Here is a 9,299-nt window from a genome sequence, read left to right as displayed (position 1 = left end):
ATATATATATATATTTCTGATTCTATTCAGCATAATATTTTCTATTTGTTGAAATATTTAATCCATTTATAATTGTTATTGTTGTTTATATATTTATGCTTATCTGTCATGCTACCATTTGTTATATATTGCTCCTTTTTTCTATTTTTATATAGTCTCAGTTGTATGAATTGAATAAGTATATTTCTCTCTTTAATTGGTTTGTTTGTTTTAAATATTTCACTTTCTATTATTTACCATAGAGATTTCAACTTGATTTGACATTTCAGAGTTAACATAAATTGTTTTATTGCTTCCTAGAAATTCAAATAACTTAAAGTCTTTATAATAGCATATCAATCTAAATGTTATCATTGTTGTATATTTTAATTTGATATATGTTTTAGACTCCCCAAATACATTGAAGCTATTATTGTATATAGTTAGCTTTTATTCACTATTTTTTAACCCAGACATTTAGACTTTCTATTGCTCTTCTTTTTTTCCTACATATTTATACTTTCACTTGGGATCTTTTTCTGTCTATAAAGACATTTCTTTTAAAAATCTTTATTGTTGAAAATATTTCATATGTCCCCCTTCTACCCCATTGACCTCTTTTAGCCCTCTCTGCCTCCCATCCTCTACCTCCAGGCCTTCACCACCCTATTGTCTGTATTCATGGGTTATGCATATATGTATATGAAAGACAACATTTTTAAAATTTTTATTTCCTTTAGTCTTTGCTGCTCTGGACAAGTACTTTATAGTATTTTATTTTTTGTTTATTTTCTAAAAATATATTAATTTCATCTTTGACATTTTATTAGATTTAAGGTATAGAATTTTAGGTTGAAAGTACTTTAAAACTATTATTCCTTTATTTTTTTACTTTCATTGTCATGATGAGACAGTTAGAGATAACATGTCTTCTCTTTGGCTGTTATTAAGTTTGTCTTTTTGTTACATTGGTTCTCAAATATGACTAGAGGTGGTTTTCTTTGTATTTATGCTGTTCATATTTTTGAACACTGACAAATTATGACTCTAATTTCTTACATCTGTTTCTACCTCATTTTCTCATTCTTTCTTAAAATACAAAAATATTTGTATAATGTTTTCCATTATTTTTCATTGTATCTTTCTGTTTTTATTTTTTCTCTATGCTTTAGTCTGAATATATTCTTTTTTACCTATATTCTAATTTACAATTAAATCCAATTCTGCTTAGACAATCTTCCCCTATCCCAATTTTTAAGTTCTAAATTTTAGCTATTGCATTACTCAGTTCTATAAATTTAAAATATACTCTCTACCAGAAATCACTCTTTTATAAGTCTCTTGGTCATTCACTATGATTTTTAAAAAGGTATGTGCCTAACGACAACCTTACATCAATCATTAAGTTAAAAAACTATTACATATCTCAAAAACACTACTAAGAAGATAAAAAAGTAAGTCAAAAGCAAGAAAAATACTTTTCTCCCCCAAATTAATTACAAATTATATATCCAAAATGAAAAAGTAAATTGTAGATAAATGTTTAAGGAAGGGGACAAGGGCGGGCTAGAAGGACTCAAAATGAGGACAAAGGGAACATCTGTAATACTTTCAACAATAAAGGTAAACTTAAAAAAAAAAAAGAAGGAAATCCTGCAATATGTGACAGTATGGATGAACTTTGAAGACTTTATGTTGAGTGAAGTAAGCCAGTCACAGAAAGATATATATACTGCATGATTCAACTTATGTCAGGTGCCTAAAATTATCAAACTTATAGAAGCAGAAAGCAGAGCAGTGACTGCCAAGCGTAGAGGGCAGAGGAAAAGGAGAGTTGATAAACAACATATATAAAGTTTAAGTTATGCAACATTAATAAGTTCTAAAGATCTGCTGCACAACATTATGCTTATGGTCAATAGTATTATATTATACACTTAAAATCTTTAAAACGGGTAAATCTCAAATTGAGCTTTTCCCACAATAACATGAAAATGTTAAAGAAAAAAAGAAAATGAATATATAAGCCACAGTAGAATAAACATGTAAGAGATGATAAAATTTATTACTACTTGCATAAATTTAAATTAAAGCTAAGGACACTATTCTCTAGTAATTAGAATGACAAAAGTTAGACATTAACTGTATCGGTAAATTTTGGAGAAAGAATTCTCTTACACTGGTCACAGGCATATAAACTGTTACAATCATTTCAGAAACAATTTCATATTTTATGGCAAATTTATAGATGTTCATATTTAATAATCCATAGTTTAAGTATAGATTTTAGAGAGGTTTTACCATTTCTGCCCATGAAATTGCACAGAATATATTTATTTTAGCACTGCTTCTTTAAAAAAAAGTGGAAATAATGTAAACAACCATTCAATCAAAAGGAATAAGTAATTATGCTATGTTCTGGGGTACCTCAGTTCCTCTCATATCAATTTCTAGCAACAGAATACGGAGTAGAATATAGACCCATCTAATTCTAGTGGAACACACCATCCTTTCTTCAAAAATATTTTCCACACTTCTACAGAATTTTGTAGACCAGTCCAAAGCAAGAGGCTATCATGAGAAGCAACTAGCCCTCTTTCCCCATCTGTCTGCACATCACTCTAAACAGGAAAACATATATACAGTTCCAACTCTTCACTCAAATGCTTATCTTCTATTCAGCTCTGGACATCCACTGACCCACTAAGGGCAGTCAGCCTCCCTTATGTTTCTCTTAGTAAGGCTCTTTTAATTGGATGTTTTCATCTGCCAGCTTTTTTTTTTTTTTTTTCAAAAATCTTATCAGATAAGACATATGACCATCATACCACCTGAGAGCAATGACACGTATTAGTCACATTTTAAGTTTGTGGTAGGTTAGAGGGATCAGAGAAAATTATGTGATGGAGTTTACTCTCTCTCCACTTCATTATTCTTCTTCACTTCCCTAGTAATTCTCATGGACTGTATTCATCTTCCCTTTTTCCTATGCATTGGTTCATTTTATTGGTCAACAGTATTGTGTTGAATTGTATTGTACTGTACACTTATTGTATTATATAGATGAAGCTAAGGAATGAGGAGGAGTAACAGCAGAAGGTTTAATTTTTACCTTCATTTTTACCTTATTACCTTTCTTTTGATATCACAGACACTTACCTGACCAGAAGTTTAAAAATGAGAGAGAAAGAGAGAGAGAGAGAGAGAGAGAGAGAGAGAGAGAGAGAGAGAGATTAAGAAGGGAATGGAGGTTAGTGTGTTCACAGTAAACAGTTTAATTTTGACATGGCGTGAAAGCAAGTTTCTTCTTGAACCCAGACATTCTCCTGAATACTGCCAACTACTATGCCAGTTGTCAGAGCACTCACTACTCTATCTTGTCTACTGGCCCAAGTGTGGGAGCACAGTCTAATTCTTGGAGTACTTACTCCTAAATCCTGCTCACAATGCCAATTGTGAGAGCAAGCTTCTCTATGAACCCTGCTCACTGTATTTAGTGTTGGAAGCACAGGTCCTTCATCCTGCTGACTACGCCAACTGTTGGGTCCAAGCCCTTCTGCCAAGGGTGGACCTTCTAGAACATCGCGTGGTAGATGGAGAAGCCATGAGAAGTTGTGGGTATATAAGAGAACCTTTATTGTAGAAGCCAGTGGCCATGTAGCCATTGTAACAAGGAGCCATTAGACAAAGCTGTTCTCCAAAGTAAAGTCCTATACAGTAGGTAGCCACACACTGGCTAGTTAACAATATGTCTTTTCCATACAGTAGTAGCCTCTGTCCCCACAGCCATTATCTGAGCAGCCGTGCACTGCCTCTAGACCACAGCCCCTCATAGTAGCTGCATCTGCACTCACTCACTTTAGTAGCCTCAGTAACATACTTTAATACTACTTAGACAAGAGAGGCTTCTGCTAGAAAATAGTGACATCAATCTTTTGGGTTATAGATGCCTTCACAGTGTCTGCATCCTTGCACCTGTGCACAGTCCTTGGGCACTCTTATAAAGATTCCTATGTTCAGAGTGGCCTTGGACATCCAGGTACTTTGAACAAGGCTTCAATATTCCAAGTGGCTTACTCTGGCCTAGTTCCCTCACATGGCCAAGGAGTATGAGATGGAAGAAAGTAGAATAAGAATAATTCAGAAAAAATGTATTCTAATTGCATCTGCTTCTCTGATCTCAGAGTGCGTGTGTATGTTTCTCTTCCAAGTCACTTGTATAATCACCGCTCATTAAGTTTTGATGAAATTTTGCTAGATTCAATCTTTTATGAAACACCTTTTGGAAATAGAGGTCCTCCCTTTCTCCTAACATGGTATATCTTCCAAAGAGATATTCCCCAAAAGAAAAAAAATGTATATGAAATAATTTATTTGGAAAGAAGATTGTGGTGAAATGGGGTGTTTTGATGAAATGGGGTGTTTTGACTCCTGGCCCTATTTCATTTTATGAATTAATCACTCCAGCAAGGGTGTGCTTGTAAGGCATATATAAAGTATCTGCTGAACAGCCTTTCCCCGCATCTGGGTCACTTCCTGATGCTGAATGCTGTGTTGAAACACCAAAGCAACACAAAATGCAGAAATCCATCTGGACTACACATAAGTTATACTGATTTGACACCACAAAATACTGTTTTTAGATATAATTCTCCATTTTTTCATTTTTTCCTGGGGGTTTATAGTCAGTGTATAGTATAATTTTGATTAAAAATGATGTAGGAAATACTTCAGAATACTGGTTCTTGTATTAATGTCTCAGATGACTAGCTATATTGACACAAGATGCTTAAACCTTTCATACTCCAGGATTATTAATGCTAAAATTAAATTTTTGACTTGACTATTGTATATTTACTACAAAATTAACCATACCTTTTCTTGCTTTATCTAATGTGGTTTCATGCTCAATTTTTACATTCATTTTAGATATTGAGATTATAAAAATATGGTAATTTTCTATATATTAATGTAATTTTAAGTTAAAAACTTTAATGGCTTACATGCAAACATTTATCTTAAATAGGAAAACATTTCTCATACAAGTCATACATTTTTATTTTTATAGAATAGTATCTGATCATTATTTCATTAATGTCTTCATTGAATTCCATGATTTCCAAACTTTCAAGAAGTGAAATGCTATTTTATTTTTAAAGATCCAAATATAGGCATAAAAGTATTATGAAAATAATTTTTTAATTTTAATATGTTGTACTATGAATTTGATAATCTCTTAAGCAATTTACATGGAATTAAACAGAGAAAACTCTAGTAGTATGATGATTAAAATGTGATGTTCTATAGCAGTAGAGAAATTTTTATTGTCTAAGTGATTTGGACACAGACCTCTGGTTTAATAGTTTTGAATTTCTTCATTACAAAATTATATGGCATCTCTATAATTTTTCTTTTTGGCACAGAGGACAGGTGTTCTACAGATGGCGAGACAGTTGTGGTTTTATGGGATCTGCTCTCCCAAGCACATTAGTGTTTGTCATTCACAGGGGTCCTCTTTCTAGAGATGACAAATGCCTTCAAGCACATTTATTGTCCAAAAAAAAAAAAAAAAAAGAGCTTAGATTGTGAGATAAAGAAAAGACATGTTTAACTTTTAGTGTGTAAAGGAGAGGAGTGAAGTGAGTTTTCTGGCACAGTCTAGATACTGATTATATAAGAAAGTGGTTTCTTGATCACATATAATTTATGGAAAAGAGACTATGGTTGCAACATATACTAGTTTTAAGCCGGGATAAAACTATACCCAACCCAACCCAACCCAACAAAAAGGAAGAAGGCATGGACATCAACAGATAAGAGGTATCTGATGACAGTAACAGAAATAAGATGTTTATAAAAATAATGAGAAATATTGAAATGAAATCTGCAGTTCCACTTATCTGCTCACAAGACTACTTTGCAGAGCAAGCTTTGCCATCTCAGTGAGTGAGGTCAATAGCACAGTTAACAAAATCCCGTGGGCAGTCGTAGTATGTGTAGAATAATTACTACAAAGCACTCCTCAGTGGTAAAGTTGCTTGGCTATGACAGATGAATCCGGGGAGTTGATTACTTCTTTTTGTGTCCATAACCCCTGATCCTCTTTAGTTAATTGAAACTTTGATTAAACCCAGTTGATGTGGTAAGAGTGGGAGCATAACAATGTCTTACTAACAGTTTTAATTTAGATTTCATATTTTGTATCACATTATGAATATAACAATTTTGTTTGGGAGACAATTTGAAATATTAGATAACAATGCATTTTTTTTTGAAATGTGGTTATTAGTACCTCAAAACTCTGGTTATTACACAGGAAAATTATGCCATAGAAAACCTGACTTTTAGATAATCTATTTTCTTAGAAAGAGAAAGAACTAATACTTTTTATTTAACATTTAAAAATGCAACTTCGTTTTCCTGATACATTCGTTTATCTTAAAAATATTAGAAAACTAGTGAATTTATGTTTTGTAGAAGAAATGTAAATGGTGTTCATATTAGTGGTAAAAATAATCAGTACCATATCTAAATATACACTAAAAAAAGCAAGCAAAACAGATGAACAAAAACAAAAAGAAGGATCAAAATTCTATTTCTTCACAAAAACACTCAGTCTTTATTCTTTCTGAAAAGTAAGCAGTCATTAAGTATTTATTTTGGTCACTGAAGAGATATCTAGAGCATAGTTACAATCTAATTAAAAAAGGAAAATAAAATCTCACTAATAAGAAAAACTATAATCTTTTGGCAGTCTCTTAAATATAATCAGCATAAAAATCTGATGCCATGAGATTATTAAAGAAAATCAACAGTGAAGGAAATAATCATCGTCAAATTCAACTCAGTTTTTTCCTTATAATTTTTAAATCCTAAGAGACACATAGGATTAAAAATTTCAGCTTGGCAATTATAAGTTAAAAATACAAAAGTAAATATATTTGTATGTAAAGAATAAAATAATATATAGGCAAATTAATAGTCTAAATTAAACAATAAATAGCATTTGCTATGGATATATTTAATGTGGGCAGGAGCACAGGTATAAAAGCTATAGTCTATCATGTAATCTAAGCATACAGTATGAAAATAAATAAAAATGTAATTCTCAACATATGATTTAAATAAATAATTAGCATTCTAATCATATTTATAATCAAAGATAGTATAACTAATTGTCATTTTAGTGCAAGCATCCATTTTCTTATGTTTGGTCCTCTCTTCAATTGTTCAGTATGTAATATTATGCAATCACTGACCCCAATCTCCTGTGTCTGGGCCTCTATTTATTGTTCAATATCTAATATCAAAGAAATAATCTCTGACTTCAATCTCCAGGTTTTCCTTTCAATTTTAGTGATGTAAGCAGCTTGTTGGTACGATACTGTTTACCTAATTAAAGACCATGCAGCTAATCAGGGTTAACCTGGAAAAGACATAGTTTTTATCAATCTGCAGGTTAACCTCTCTGAATGCTAATCAGCATGTGAAAGCATGGAGCACCAGTCCTAATTCAAAGTAGGTGATCCATAAGCATTACTTATTGGAATGTCTGTTTAATCTGAAATTTTATTTATAGGAAATTATATCATAGGTCACACAATTTTGAAAACCAGTCTACATGTACTTAATTGAACATTTCAAGTTTAATTACTAATCCTTCAAACATTAAAAAATAATTATGATAACATATGACAGCTAGGATTGATGGCTAAAACATAGCAGGTATTTATTATAAGAATAATACAAGGTAACCAGCACGGTCAACCGAATATAAAATTATGTATTAAAGTAGTGCTAAAATAAGGAGAAAAATAATTTTAAAGCCTGGATTTGCTATGAAGATTAAATAGCAAGTCAAAAACAATATTTCCCTGAAATCTAACTTTAATTTTTTTAGCTATTTTTAAATGCTCAAAATAAATCTAATGCACAGAACACTATTTTGAAGTTTTAAATGTAGTTAAAATTATTATTTTTCAAATTAAATTTATTGGGGTGACATTACTCAACATGAACATATAGATTTCAGGTATGGTTTTCTATGTTACAAGATTTGCATATTGCACTGTGCATCCACCACCCAAAGTCAAATCTTCTTTCACCATATATTAGGATCCCCTTGCCATCCCAGCCCCTTCCCTCGGGCAACCACCACACTGCTGCTTGTGTTCACTAGTTTCCATTTTATATTCCACATGTGAGTGAAATCATATGGTTCTTAACATTTTCTGACTGACTTATTTCACTTAGCATAATGTTCTCAAGGTCCATCCATATTGATGCAAATGGCACTATTTCATCCTTTCATATGGCTGAATAGTATTCCGTTGTGTATATGTACCACATCTCTCTCCAATCATCTATCACAGGACACCTTGGTTGTTTCCATGTCTTGGTCACTTTGAGTAATACTGCAATAAACATATGGGTGCATATAGCTTTAGAATACACGATTTTAAAGTTTTGGGTATACACGCAGGAGAGGGATTTCTGACAGTATGGTAGCTCTATTCTCAATTATTTTTAGTAATTACCAGACTGCTTTCCATAGTAGTTGTACCAGTCTTTATTCCCATCAGCAATGGATGAGGGTTCCCTTTTTTTATAATCTCTCCAACACTTGTCATTGCATGATTTGTTGATAATGGCCATTCTAACAGGTGCGAGGTGGTATCTCATTGTAGTTGTAATTGGCATTTCCATAATTGCCAGTGAGGTTGAACATCTTTTCACATATTTATTGGCTGATCATGTGTCTTCTTGGGAGAGGTGTATTTTCAGGTCCTCTGTCAACTTTTTGATTGGGTTGTTTGTTTATTTAGTGTTGAGTTTTATGAGTTCTTTATATATTTTGGATATCAAAACTTTGTTGGAGCTACTGTTTGCAAATATCATCTGGCATTTGTTGGCTGCCTCAGTTACTTTTGCTATGCAGAAACTCTTTTGTTTGATATAGTCCTACTCATTTATTTTTGTCTATTCACCTTGCCTTTGGGGTAAAATTCATAGAATGTTTTCTATGACCAGGGTCCATAAGTTTGGTATATATATTTTCTTCTAGTTATTTATTGTTTTGGGTCTTAGGTTTATTATTCATTTTGAATTAATTTTTGTACATGGAGACAAACTGTAATCCAGTTTCATTCATTTGTATGTGGCTTTCAATTGTCCTAGCACCATTTATTAAAGAGAGTGTCTTTACTACATTTTGTGTTTTGGGCTCCTTTGTCAAAAATTATGTGATGGGGTTTTATAGCTGGGCTCCATTCTGTTCCATTGATCAGTGTGCCTGTTTCTCTGCCAATAACATGCTGATT

The sequence above is a fragment of the Myotis davidii genome, unplaced genomic scaffold (assembly GCF_000327345.1).
Source record: "Myotis davidii unplaced genomic scaffold, ASM32734v1 scaffold305, whole genome shotgun sequence".
NCBI classification, from domain to species: domain Eukaryota; kingdom Metazoa; phylum Chordata; class Mammalia; order Chiroptera; family Vespertilionidae; genus Myotis; species Myotis davidii.
This window is presented reverse-complemented; position numbering follows the sequence as displayed.